The sequence below is a fragment of the Pipistrellus hanaki genome, assembly GCF_964339955.1.
Source record: "Pipistrellus hanaki genome assembly, chromosome: 8".
Lineage (NCBI taxonomy): Eukaryota > Metazoa > Chordata > Mammalia > Chiroptera > Vespertilionidae > Pipistrellus > Pipistrellus hanaki.
In genome coordinates this window covers 75326607-75340416 of record NC_140510.1, presented here as the reverse complement: position 1 = coordinate 75340416, position 13810 = coordinate 75326607, and positions in this window count along the sequence as shown.

Below are 13810 nucleotides of genomic sequence, written 5' to 3'. Positions count from 1 at the left end.
CCCTGGTTAAAAAACACCTGAATAAGCCCTAGCCAGCTGGGCTCAGTGGATAGATTGTTGGCCTATGGACTGGAGGGTTCCAGTTTAATTCCTGTCAAGGGCACATGCCCGGGGCTGTGAGTTCAGTCCTGTGAGTTCGGTCCCTAGTAGGTGACGTGCAGGAAACAGCTGATCAATGATTCTCTCTCAACATTGATGTTTCTATCTCTCTCCCTTTCCCTTCCTCTCCAAAATCAATAAAACATATATTTTTAAAAACCTGAATAAGCCAATACATCTGGCAGTTGTCAGCATCACATCTGTAAGCACATGTGATTGCACACACACACACACACACACACACACACACACACACACACAGCTTCTTAATGACATTCTGAAAGGACACTTCCCAGATGTCTTCTACCCTGAAAGATTAGGAGCAGAAAGTGCAGAAAGCATTGCACACTTCAGTATCAGCATTCTCTTAGCCTCCATTTCCATTTCCAAGTACCGACTGGGTGTGTATGGCCATTCCCAACCATGGTTTTCTCATTTGGGCTGGAACTTGCTCCAAAATCGCAAGCTGTGTGGGACATATGGTGCTGAGATGAGACACAATGTACCGCAGAAGGCCCACTCTCACCCTCGGCCCCTTCCTCTGGATAATGATGTCAAGCCTCCTGATGACTCTGCAACTACCCCACATTTTTCACTTGATATTCTGTCCTTGATTGCAGATCTGAAAATCCCTAGAGAACTTCTGCCACTTAGGGCACACTCTCCCCTTCACTCACACCACTGCAGATGCATGAGCACTGTTGTGTTTTTTTTATGCTCTAAAACACCACTTTCTTTTAGGTGTCTGGCCCTTCACATGAGCTTTTTCTTCTGACTGGAATGCTCCTACTCTTCACTCTTCCCAAAGCTTTCTCCTCCACCTGACAATCATTTCTTGCCACCTTATGTAATTTAGGTACTTCCTTTATTCCCTACCTCGATATACAGGCAATTTTTTTAAATGATCACAATTTGTAATATATAAGTGTGTGTGTGTGTGTGTGTGTGTGTGTGTGCGCGCGCACGCGCGCGAGCACTCGCTTTCATTCATCTCTTTCACTAGCAGCTGAAATTCTTAAGGGAAGGGACCCCTGTATCTGGTTTATTCACCTCTGTGTCTCAGCACCAATGCAATGCCTGGTCTATAGAGGGCACTCAATAAAAATTTAGTGAGTGGATTAATCAGTAATGAACATTGCTTTTTATAAACAAAGCTCTATATCTGTAATGTACACACTAAGCTCCTATAACCAGAGTTGTAAGTAGGCAGAGTAAAGTATGTGATGATTTATATTCAAAAGCATTTTCCTCTGCTTTGTAGACCAGAAGTGGTATTCTCTTTGGCCTAGTTTTTCACCTGTTGACCCTGCTTTCACAGCTCACTGCACTCACTGTGCCAATCTCTAGCAACTGCTGTGGATGACTCTGTGCCTAACTTCTCTGCCTCCATGGAAGATGGCAGTAGAAAATACAGAGTTGTTTAATCTCTAGAACCATGGGGTTCAGCACCTGAGGGATGTAATCCTGACTGTCCAGGCCCTCTTTCTGGAAATCTCTCTCATCTTGGTGTCATTGTACCAAGGAAGGCAATTTTGGGCTATTAGTTCCTTCCCTGGACTTCATTTACTTTGCAAGCCATGCATTCATCCTCAGATGACTAATGAGCATTGCATTCAGTGATAAGCCTATCACTATAGGCTAGGAAGACAGACAAAGGCAAATGAAGCATGCCCTCAAGTGGCTCAAGACAGACAAGCAAATTAACAACTTGTACAGGGTAAGTTTCGGCTTTTACATTGATAGGAACCATCCTATCCTGCAGGACTATTTAAATGAACCAACATAATAAGGGCACACAAAGATATGTGTATGTATACCTTCATATTTGCCATCTCTCACAAGATCCTGAAAGTATCAATTATAGAATGAACCTCCCTCCCAAAGGCACATGAACCAGACTTTCCCATTCAACACAATTACTGTTGCTTTAATGGAAAGTTTGGAGCTGCTGCTCTGCCCAGCCCAGTAAGCACAATGGAACATTTTCTTTAGGATTACCTCACTCCCAGTGACCCACACAGGAAATAATTATTTTGGTAGAGTCGCCAGTAAACAGTGAAACACACTTAGTTGAAAAATAAGCTCTTTTTTGACCCTGCAAGACAGTGGCTTCACAAACATAGCTGAACCTAGTTTCTACCCAAATTCAACAATTTTGTACATAAATGGTGCCTTATTCTTGGATTGTGGGTTCCCAGACCCAGGCCACACTTCAGAGTTCTGCCAAAAACCCCATTGCAAACAGTGGTTTCCTTGTGTTTCTGGCTAAAGAAGAATGTGGCATCAAAGAAAAATTATATTTCATTCCTGGGATAGAATATGGAAATTCCATAGATGTCCTAGCAACAAGTTCAAACACTGTCCTGATGTCTGAGAAAGCACGCCTGCTCCACAGTCGTCAATCACAAGGAGTGCCAGAGGAGCATGGCCATGTTGGGAGTAAATGAGAGTTTTGGGAAGAACTTTTTGAGTCCAAGCAAAGTTTGGGTCTCCACTCCCTATTCTAGTTGGGCCTAATTTCAGAGCCCTTTGTTTTCCTGAGTATCCCCCAAAGGCAGAGCACCCTAAGTGGAAGAAGCTACAGAGCTCTGGGAAAAGTAATGTTAGCCGTTGAAAGAGAGGAGTTGATGTAATAAGGCCATGTTCTCAACTAAAATTGACTTTATTCTACTGAAACCCAAAGTCACTAAAGAGTAACCTAGGCTACATGTTAACTTGGAACTTCTCTGTGAGTTCCTGCGGTCACTCCAAGAAATACACTGTGAATAGAGGGAGCTTGGGAGGAGCTGATCCAGCCCCCTTCTTGGGTCATTTTGGAGTGAGACTCACTGACTTCAAAGGGAATAGAGAATTCCTGAGGAGGGACTTCCCAGAGATTTTCATTTATTTAATGAGGAAAGACAGAGGGGTTCTGTGCTGAATGGATTAGAATCCCACCTGGTGTTTACACCAAACCACAGGATGTGCTAAACATCCTGGCATGAATGGGCCATCACTTGGAGACAGCAGACAGCTGTTTACAGTACCCAATCTGGCCATATAAGCTTAATGATGCCTACTGTAGTTCCAAGTGACATAAAAACCAAATGTATGGGTATTCAGTACCTCAAAGATAAGTTGTGAGAAAAGGGGTCAAATCTAATCAATTCCTACCTAGAGGAATGAAATAGAAATGTAATTGGTAGTGTGTGATTAGCAGAAATTGTGATATATTACTACTAAATTATGGTAAAGTCATAACCCAAAAAAATCTTTGAGGTGAGAAAATCATCTTCATTTGGTATAAGACCTGCAAACTATAGAAGGATAGAAATGTAACCAATGTCACAGCTGTTTTTGGTGATTCTATATAGCATATGTAGCATGGCTGATGCGATTGGCATACATACACACATGCATATACAGTATAGGACAATAGAATCTTAACAGTGATTTTAATCACCAAACGATTCCCAAATTCCAATTTAAGTCTCTCATCAGGGAACATTAGGATGTCCTCTTCCTGTTGCTGCCTTGTCCAAAAGCTAGAGCAGAACTCTTGGAGGGGGGCCAAGATGTCAGGAAGAAATTATTTTAAGTGCTGTTGTGCTTGGGAGGGGCAGGAGGGCAACATGAATTGAGCTCTCTATCTGAATCCATGTATAGTAATAATAAATCAGGCCCCCAGAAGACTTCAATTTGTTAATTTCTGGCAATAGACAGAGGAAATTACGCAAATGTAACACACACATAGGCCTGTTTAGTCACTCCTTCCTCTGTACTCTGTACATCCCTCTATTAGCACTTACCTCATTCATCACACTGTAATTATTTGTTCGCAGGGCTGTCTCCACCACTGGCCTATGACATGGGAAGGAATTAAGAACACTAGCTCTGGAGCCACACCGCCTCGATTTGAATCCTAGCTCTGCCACTAATTCTTGTGACTTTGAGCAAGTCCTTTAAACCTTGCCAAACCTCTATTTCTTCTGTTGTAAAATAAAGTTAGCAAATAGTATCTGTCTTTATGGTAGCTGGGGATGTTTCGTGAGAAATGAATAAAAACATGTCCTGCCTTGAGGAACATCCTCAGTAACCGTTCGCTGTTCTCATTACTACCATCTGGGGGAAATCGCAGCCTATTCATCTTTGCATTCCCAGCATCTATAGGGTGTCTACTGCTGAACGCATGTAAGTTGAGTGAACCAATGAATGAGAAAGTGAGATGGAGAAAAGGCAGTCTCCTCCAAAGCTCTTCCTTCACTCTGCCCCAGGCAGTGGAGAGACTTACTCGCCTGATACACATTTGGGAAGAATAAGGAGGCATGTGTGGCCTAGCCTCATCTTTCTTTTGGGCATGAGTTGCTCTCCAAGGGCACCTGCTGGATTTTACACTCCCAGCTTTGCTCTGGTGGGTAGGCCTACTCTTTTCTCCCTGTCTTCCTATGAAAAGGATGGGGAGGCCAAACTGTCCAGAGGAAGCACACATTCTCTACTTTCCTCCAGAAACAGGTGTGGTGCCATCTAAGACCAGGTGGAGAAGACTGATGACTTGTGTTACCAACAAAACAAATTCCAATTTTGGGGCTTAGTTGGTAGATTCATAGGTGCTCCCATGAAGCTGTTCCTTCCAACCTAACTTAACCAATCATAAACATGATAGTTCAGCTTCTACCTGCCATTACTTGGATTATTCTCCAGTGTGTCCTATTTCTTGAGTCCTCTTCAAAACCTCACTGTGGCTCAATTTAAAACAATAATAACTTCTCCAGATTTAAAAAAAAATTTTCAAATTTTAATAAAACACTCCTCTTGGAAGAAACTGAAAGTACATGAATTTCTAAAGAATTGAAGAGTTAACTAGGATGCTGGCTACTCTCCTTTGTCCTCTCCAGTCCTATTCTTGGCCTTTCTCTTCTTTGCTGTGCCTGGAGAGGTTGACCTCTTTGGCTGTATGCTCGGGGCTCACTTGCCATCTGGCTTCCAGGTAGGTTCCACAAGTTAGAGAATACTGCAGGGTGAGAAGAGAGACCAGAGTATTTACTCCGCTCTCTCCCTGACTGAAGTTTCATTCCTCTGCTGATAGCCACAGCTCTTGTTAGATGCTTCCCTCTCATGGCAATAGCTGGTGCTAGGTTCTCTAACATCACTCACTCTCCTTATCCCTTCAGTCTAGGAGCAGTAACATTGTTAATCCCCTCAGTGCTTCATCATCTTTGTTAGTTCCCTTAACCCTGCACACACCCCTGCTAAGAGTCTTTTAGTTAAAGTCTCTTCAAGTAAACCTTTAAGTATGTCATCTCTTTCTCATTAGGACCCTGATGGAAATGAGGGAAGAAAACTAAAGAAAGACCCTTTTGGAGGTAGACATTGTATACAGGCATAGCTTGATATCACTAACCATTTGTCTCATCCAAGAATAATTACCCTAATTCTGATGACTCTTCACATAGAATCTGGTAACTTGGCTTTCTCTGTTCTAGCTAAGGAAATAGAAGACCCTGGTCAGACTAGTTCTTATGACCACTCAATATCTCATCTCAAGTCAGTCAATTGTTATTGTGCTTCATGAAACCAGTGAATGGAAAGTCAAAAGGAAGTGGAAGTGGCAGAATTAACTGGGTTTACTTTTAGTTCTACGGAAAAAATAACAAGTTTGAAGGGTTGACATTCTAAGATAAAGAGCTCTGAGATCAGGGTTCAAAGATAAGGACTCTGAGGTTTATCAGACACAAGCTTCTGAAAACATAGTTTACTTGGAGGCAAACTCAAGTTTTGTTTTCCAATTTTCCAATTGATTTTCATCTGCTCTTTTATATTTTAATATAGGCAATTTTTCACAGCATCAAAACTTCAATGTAAGAATGAATTCTGGCTCATAGAATAAGATCAGTAAGGGATTAGTGCTTTGAAAGAATTCTAAAAGGCAGTAGCCAAACTCTAATTACTTTACTACAGAAAATGTAAAAAAACACAAACACAAAAATTCTCAGTCCAGGCTGGCTGATGTGGTTCAGTGATTGAGCGCCAACCTATGAATCAGGAGATCACAGTTTGATTCCCAGTCAGGGCACATCCCAGGGCTGCAGGCTCAATCCCCAAGAGGAGGCATGTAGGAGGCAGCTGATCAATGATTCTCTCTCATCACTGATGTTTCTATCTCTCTCCCTTTCCCTTCCTCTCTGAAATATATATATGTGTGTGTGTGTGTGTGTGTGTGTGTGTGTGTGTGTGTGTAAAATCCTTAGTCCAGGATTCCAAACATTTCACCATCTAAAAACCATCATACATTGTAAATCAAAAACACGATGCTCCTTCCTGCCATTTGGCCTCTGCTTGTTCTATGACCCACAACCTGAAACACTATCCCTGTCTCTCTGTCTATCCCAATGTCACTCTTCAGCCTTCAACACCCTGACACAACCCCTTCTTCCACAGCATTTTCCCCAGATGTGCCAGCTCACAACGTTCTCTGACCTCTGAGCACCTTTAATACCTGTCACTTACCAAATCTCATTTCACTCTTTATTCCCTGAACCATTGACTGTCTCCCTCTAACTTTATTCTCGGGGTAAACTTTTAGTGATTTCAATATCTTTTCCAACTGGAGGCTTTATTTGGGAGGGAGGAGGATACTTAATATTTTAATTGGCATGGTTTTTATTAAAATTATTGGGTTGTCACTGGTTAATAAAATTATACAGGTTTCAGATGTACAATTCTATAAGGCATCATCTGTATATTGTATAGAGTGTTCACCACCCCAACTCAAGTCTCCTTTCATCACAATTTATGTCCCTTTTAGCCTCTTCTACCTTCTGCCACCCCCTTTCCCTCTGATAATCACCTTACTATTGTCTGAGGCTATGAATTTGTTTTTCTTAATCCCTTCACTTTTTTCACCTAGCCCCCCCCCCCCCCGCAAAGTCTCGCCCCTCTGATAGCTGTCACTCTGTTCTCTGTATATATGAGTTTATTTCTATATTGTTTGTTAATTTATTTTGTTCATCAGATTCTATATATAAGTGAAATCATATGGTACTTGTCTTTCTCTGGCTGGCTTACTTCCCTTCATATGATACTATCCAGGTCCATTCATGCTCTAGTAAAAGGTAAGGTTTCCTTCTTTTTTTGGCTGAGTAGTATTCCATGGTGTGCATATAAAATTTTAGAATATTTGTTCTAGTTCTGTGAGATACACAATTAAGGATGTTTTCAACCATTATTTCTTCAAATATGTTCTCAGTCCCTTGCTCTCTCTCTTCTCCTGTTAGCCCTATGATGCAGATTTTATGTTTCATGTTGTCCCAAAGTTGCCTTAAACTATCCTTGGTTTTGTTTGTTTGTTTGTTTTGTTTTTTTAATTCTCACCCAAGGATTTTTCCCCCATTGAATTTTTAGAGAGAATGTGAAGCGGGAAAGAGGAAGAAAGAGAAAGAGAATGAGAAACATCAATGTGAGAGAGAGAGAGACATAGACTGGTTGCCTCCTACAGGACCCCTGACCAGGGCTGGGGATCAAATCTGCAACCCTTCAATGCGCAGGCCAACACTTTAACCACTAAGCAATACTAGCCAGGACCTATCCCCATTTTTAAAAATTCTTTTTTCTTTTTGCTGCTCTGGTTGGATTTGTCTGCTACCTTGTCTTCCAAATCACTGATATTATCCTCTGCTTCATCCAACTTACTGTCTTTTATTCATTCTATACCTTTAATTCCCTGAATCTTCTCCATCATGTTCCTCTTACAAATTCCAAGCCTGGCTAAATCCAAAGCTCGACAGTCTTTGCACCTGTACTTGTACAGGGCTAGAGTCAATCATACCCCCACTTTGACTGTTCTCGATTTAAAGTTGTGACTCTCCTTATTGACTCTTTTTGAAGCACTTAACTTTGGTTTTGTAGAAACAATAATCCTCTTCCTTTCTGCACTCAGCCTACCTGCGATTTCACTAAATAATAACAAAGTGTAGTAACAAATGCAAGTAAAATTAACAGGTAAGGGAATAAATCATGCCGACTCTTTGTAAGCATATAAATCAACTGGGAAGAAGAGAAGCATGTGTAGCCTTCTAGCCTAAAGTGTTCAAAGTGCCATGGACCTCAGCCAAGATGTATTACAGAGGGCACGGAAAACCTCTGTTAATCTGCCAAGTTTGTTAACTGGGGGTCAGGTAAGAGAGTGTGTACAGTACATGTACACATGAAAACTATGGGTTCTGGAAATAAAAATCTGTAAGTGACATTCTGAAAATAAGCAAAACAGGATTTACCTCCTACTACTTCTTTATTGGCAATATGAAGAATCAGTTTTGACCCAGGTTTATTGCTTTAGAGTAAAGCTACTGAAAAAGAAGCCTGTCAATTTGCCTCAGACTCTTTCATCATTTATTAGCCATTTTGGCTTTATCCCATCATGGTCATTTCCTAATTGATGCTATAACATAAATATCAAGTTCTTTAAGATTAAGAAGCTTCACCCAGATGTAAATTATCTCCTCTGTGCTGAACAAAGATACCATTACAAGCAATGTTTCTCAATCATTTGTTTTCATTATTGCCTTCCCCCTAAGGAGCCTTTTTTCTAATCTCTCCCTGACCATGAAATGTTAATATAATAGGTATATTGTATATCTGTTTATATACTGTACATCTATACTTTATACATTAAGAAAGTAGTAACACACACACACACACACACACACACACACACACACACCAATAGTCTCCTCCTTGGAGACAATTATTACCCTGTTGAAACTGCATGATTTAGGGCATTCTACATAGAATTCCTTTTTTTAAAAAAAATTATATATTTAAGGTATACAACATGATGCTTTGATATACATAGAACAGTGAAGTGATTACTACAGCCAAGCTAACTAATGTTTCACAGTTACCTTTTGTGCATGTGTAATAAGAACGCCTCTGAGCAAATTTTCAATACTCAGTATAGTATTGTCAACTATAGTCATCACGCTGTGAATTAGGTCTCCAGACTTACTGACCCTACATAACTGCAACTTATATACTTTGACCAACATCTCTCCACTTCCCCCACCTCCTTGCCTCTGGTAACCACCATTCTACTCTGCTTCTCCTACACAATTCTTATTTGGCTGTTACCTGACAAGAGAAACACAGGGAAAATTGATTTTGGAAAGTGGCCTGCCTTAGTGGTAAGCCTGTCAGTAGTGGTTCATACTTCCATTTTTTTTCCATTCTTTTATTCTATCATTCTTAACTTGCTATCTTTATTCTTATCAATCCAGCTCTCATGTTTTTATTAAAATGGTAAGCATTGAACACCAGACTAGGACTAAAGATTTTCATCAAGAATAGCAAAATATTCACCAACAATTTAAATAAGCTTATTAGCAGTGTCCTTAACCTAAGAAATGAAATATCTGTAAAAAGTATTCTTCAGTAGTATCATACCATTCATGTGCCCACTCAGCTTCATAATTTTTTATCATCAATAGCATATGTCATTAATATTAGCAACATAGCCCAGAGATTCACATGGTATCTATCATTCAGGGAAAAGAAGGAAAGGAAAAACGGTAAATAAGAGAAGACTAGAAAGAAAAAAATGCTGAGGGAGTTCTTCTAATGCAAGTATGTCAAACATCCACTTAATAAGTGTGTTGTCCTACTAAACAAAAGATGTCAGCCTGCTCCTCCAGTGTTCACCTTCTAATACCAAAAAATGAATCTAAGTTATTTTCTTAGATCTGGAGCCAGAAAAAAAAATAATGTTTTTCTGTGTATAATTATTTCATGAGTAGTCTTTCTGACATTTGGAGAGCAGTCCAAATGACTGTTGCTCTTATTTTCTCCCTCCCGTATCTATTTGTCTTTTCACATTCTTAATGTGCAAGAATGTACACCACTGATGATAGATATCAGCAATTTTTTAGAATTCAAAAACTTTCATGCAAACTAAGGTTCTGACTCACTAAATATCAAGACCATTGGGAAATAACTTTGGGGAATCAGACTGGTGTTTACAAAAATAAGCGTTTCTCCATAAGCAATTGAGCCAAGCCAAGCAGCTAAAATATCTATAATAATTATTAATGCATGTGCTTTTGCCTATAGAAATTATGAATCTTGAGTTTAAAAACTTTATTATTGCAAGAGAATAGGAGGGAAAAGAGAGAAAAAATATGAGTTATAATTCTTAAAGGCATCCAAAAATTTGATAAAATTTCAAAATTTCCTGCATTGTTCAGCTAAAATATTTTATTTTAATATTTTTACCTACATTGTCTCTTTTGATAGAGTTAGGAATTAGATACCTGAGTGCTCATTTATATAAACACTGTCTTCCTCCATCAGACTGCACACTCTACAAGAACCAGTGCCATGTGCATTTTGGTCACTGTTACATCCCCATCACAAACACAGGGCCTGCACACAATAGATGCTCAATAAATGTATTAACATTTGAATAAATTGGATATAAGGAGATATATTTTGATATAAGACTTTTCTCAATGCAAAATGATGTTTAGAAAAACATGTTTCTTTATTCATCTATCTTGATTTTACTCATCAGAGAGCTGTAATGTGCCAGAACAGAAACCATTAAAATATCATCCCTAACCTGAAGAGATTCACAATCTAGAGGGAATGACAGACATGTAAACCAATTAATCATAATATAGTGATATATGAGAAATCAATATTTATGTAAGAGGTAGAGAAAGAGGTGGCAATCCAATTGTTTTCTGATGAAATCAGAATTTTCTCTCTGATGGGTAACCATAGAAAAAATAAAATATTTAAACTGAACTTTTTTGTTTTGTTTTGTTTTGGTAACAGGAACATTGAAAATGAAGCCAAACTAAATTGGAGACTTTGTCCATCTAACCATTTTCTGTTCTTGGCTTGAACATCACTCCTTCGGAGAAATCTCTGACCCTCTTGACATACGCACACACTGAGATAGGATTCCTGCCATCTATCTTCCACTAGAGTGGGAAGTCCATGAGGCCAAAGAACATGTCTACCTATATGTAGTATACTGTTACATAGCTAGAGGCTAGGTCTGGCACCTACTAGGTGTTCAATAAATGTTTGATGAAAAAAAATCTCCCTGCAATACATTTATTTTTTTCTTTCCAAACCAATTTATCTCATTTTCCCATTCTATAAAGAGAAAAAATAATTTCCCTTTCTAAACACTGTTCTTTGCCCTTTCCTACAAAATGACTGTTTTTCTAGTTTTTCAAGACATCATCATGGAATATCTAGAAGTAAGTTGCATTTCATACATCTACATAAGTAGAGAATTGAACCTGAAGAGGGTATCTGAGGCTGTTGGCCTATTTGTAGACTTCCAGAATAGGTCCCCCACAGCTCTTATTCACCACTTTCCAAGAGATCCGGCTGAAGAAGGGAGACTTTCCACTGGAAAGTAGTTAACGATTAGTTGTTCTCAGGGGAACCATGAAAGATCAGCATTCACTTTCTTTGCCCAAAATTAATTATTACCTCCTGCTTTCACTAACGGGAAGAGGAAAAGAGGAGCAAGATCCTGGCTGAAGGCTTAAGTGTTCCAGATATTTAGAAACAGAAGCTGAGATACCATGAAAGAGCCTCCAGTCCTAAAGCATCCAGTTCTGAGATCAGTGGATCCTGTGTTTGGTGCTTCCCTAGGCCATCTGGCTGCCAGAGAGAGATATTTTAAGTCATGGCAAGGCCATGTGGCAACCTCAAAAACCACACCCTTTGAATATCAGCTTCCTCCATCAACAAGTTTGAGATGATGCAAGAAATAAAGGCTATGGGGATTTACTAGTAGGTCCCACAGAAATGCTATTGCCTTAAAAAATAAAAAAAAAAAATGAAAAAATAAAAAAAGATTAGTAAGTCCCTTGTATTTTTATTTACTAAATGTTCTTCTAAAAACTGGAAAAGTACAATTTGGATGTTTTCAAATGTCCAGATGTGTCCTAGATACAGCTTAGATGTCAGGAAGAGATTTGAATTGATTTAAATGTGTAAGGGTTTTTGTTTTGTTTTTCACTGTAAAAATATCTCTTCTGAATTATATAGTCTTTCATATGACGCTTGGAATAAATAGGGGAGAAAAGTACATTTAAATAAAAATATACTTTTTTTGCTGTTTCAGTTAACAACATCTGAGATGATGTTATACTATTGCTAGAGGCCCTGTGCACCAGTGGGGTTCCTTGGCCTGGCCTGCAGGATAGGGCCAAAACCAGCTCTCTGACATCCCCCAAGGAGTTCCTGATTGTGAGGGTGCAGGCCAGGCAAAGGGACCCCACTGTCTTACTCGTTCCCAATCTGCCGGACCCCAGCAGCAAGCTAACCTACTGGTTGGAGAGTCTGCCCCTTGGTGGTCAAGTGCACATCATAGTCAGCAGTTGAGCAGCCTTAGCATATCATTCGCATATTACACTTTGATTGGTTGAATGGATGACTAGACACTTAGCATATTAGGCTTTTATTATATATGATATGCCAATTGTAACAACTAATACACCAATAGGTTATGGGTTCGATTCCCAGTCTGAGTACATTCCTAGGTAGCAGGTTTGATCCCTAGTTGGGGCGTGTACAGGACAACCAATCCATGTTTCTCACTCACATCGATGTTTCTCTTTCTCTCATTCCCCTTCTTCTCTCTCATACCCTAAGTCAGTGGTTGGAAAACTGCGGCTCGAGAGTCACATACAGCTCTTTGGCCCCTTGAGTGTGGCTCTTCCACAAAATACCATGTACTGGGCAAGTCTATTTTAAAGAAGTTGTGTTAGAAGAAGTTTAAGTTTAAAAAATTTGGCTCTCAAAAGAAATGTTAATCTTTGTACTGTTGATGTTTGGCTCTGTTGACTAATGAGTTGGCCGACAACTGCCCTAGGTTGTCTGCAAGAGGGACAAAGTCCAAAAGGAGCTGGAGGAAATGGAGATTTGACCTGGGAACCATCAGAAAAAGGAAATAGGGAGCCCTCCCTTAGTTTCAGTATCAGCTCTTAGAAAGACTTATAGAAAATAGGAGCGGGACAGCTCAATTTGAGTAAAACATCAGTTTTCTCTTTGACACCTAAGTGATACCCCATTAAGATGTCTGCCCCTGAGAATTCCCCAAAAAGTGGAATTCTTCTCTTCTTTAGCTTTGTGTGCAATTTTAAAGGTAGGTTTTCTTGGAACTTTTATTAAAAATTATAGATATCCCAAGGATAATTTCCATATCTTAGTATCTCTATACAATAATGGAAGAAAAAACCTATTGTTTTCTCCTCTCTCCTATTTTTGCTTATATCTTGTTTTATCTTGGTGTATTAAATAGATAAAGTAACATCATTTAAGAAGACAGGGTTACTTGTATTATCTGTTGTATACATCAAGGTTTTTCTTCATCAAAGAAACCAAACTTTCCTATGTTCTTTATTTGGGCTTCAGTGTTACAGACCTTCCCCTTGAGGTATTTTGTAAAGCACAAAGGGTTCAAAAGAAAAATGCTTTCATTCTCAGTTGCCCAAACCAACATTCAGACTGGTAATGCTCCCTCTCCAATAGGGTGTGTTGGAATCTAAACTCATATTTGAGGCCAAGCACCCCACAGTCAGGAGTGCAGGGATGGCGTTTTTTCTTTGTCCAGACACCATCAGGAACAAGAGACATGATCTTCCCCAAAAAACGACAGACGTGACCCAAGAGATCAGGGTCACTTGTAGGTCCAGCAGAGATCAAAGCAGCCCTT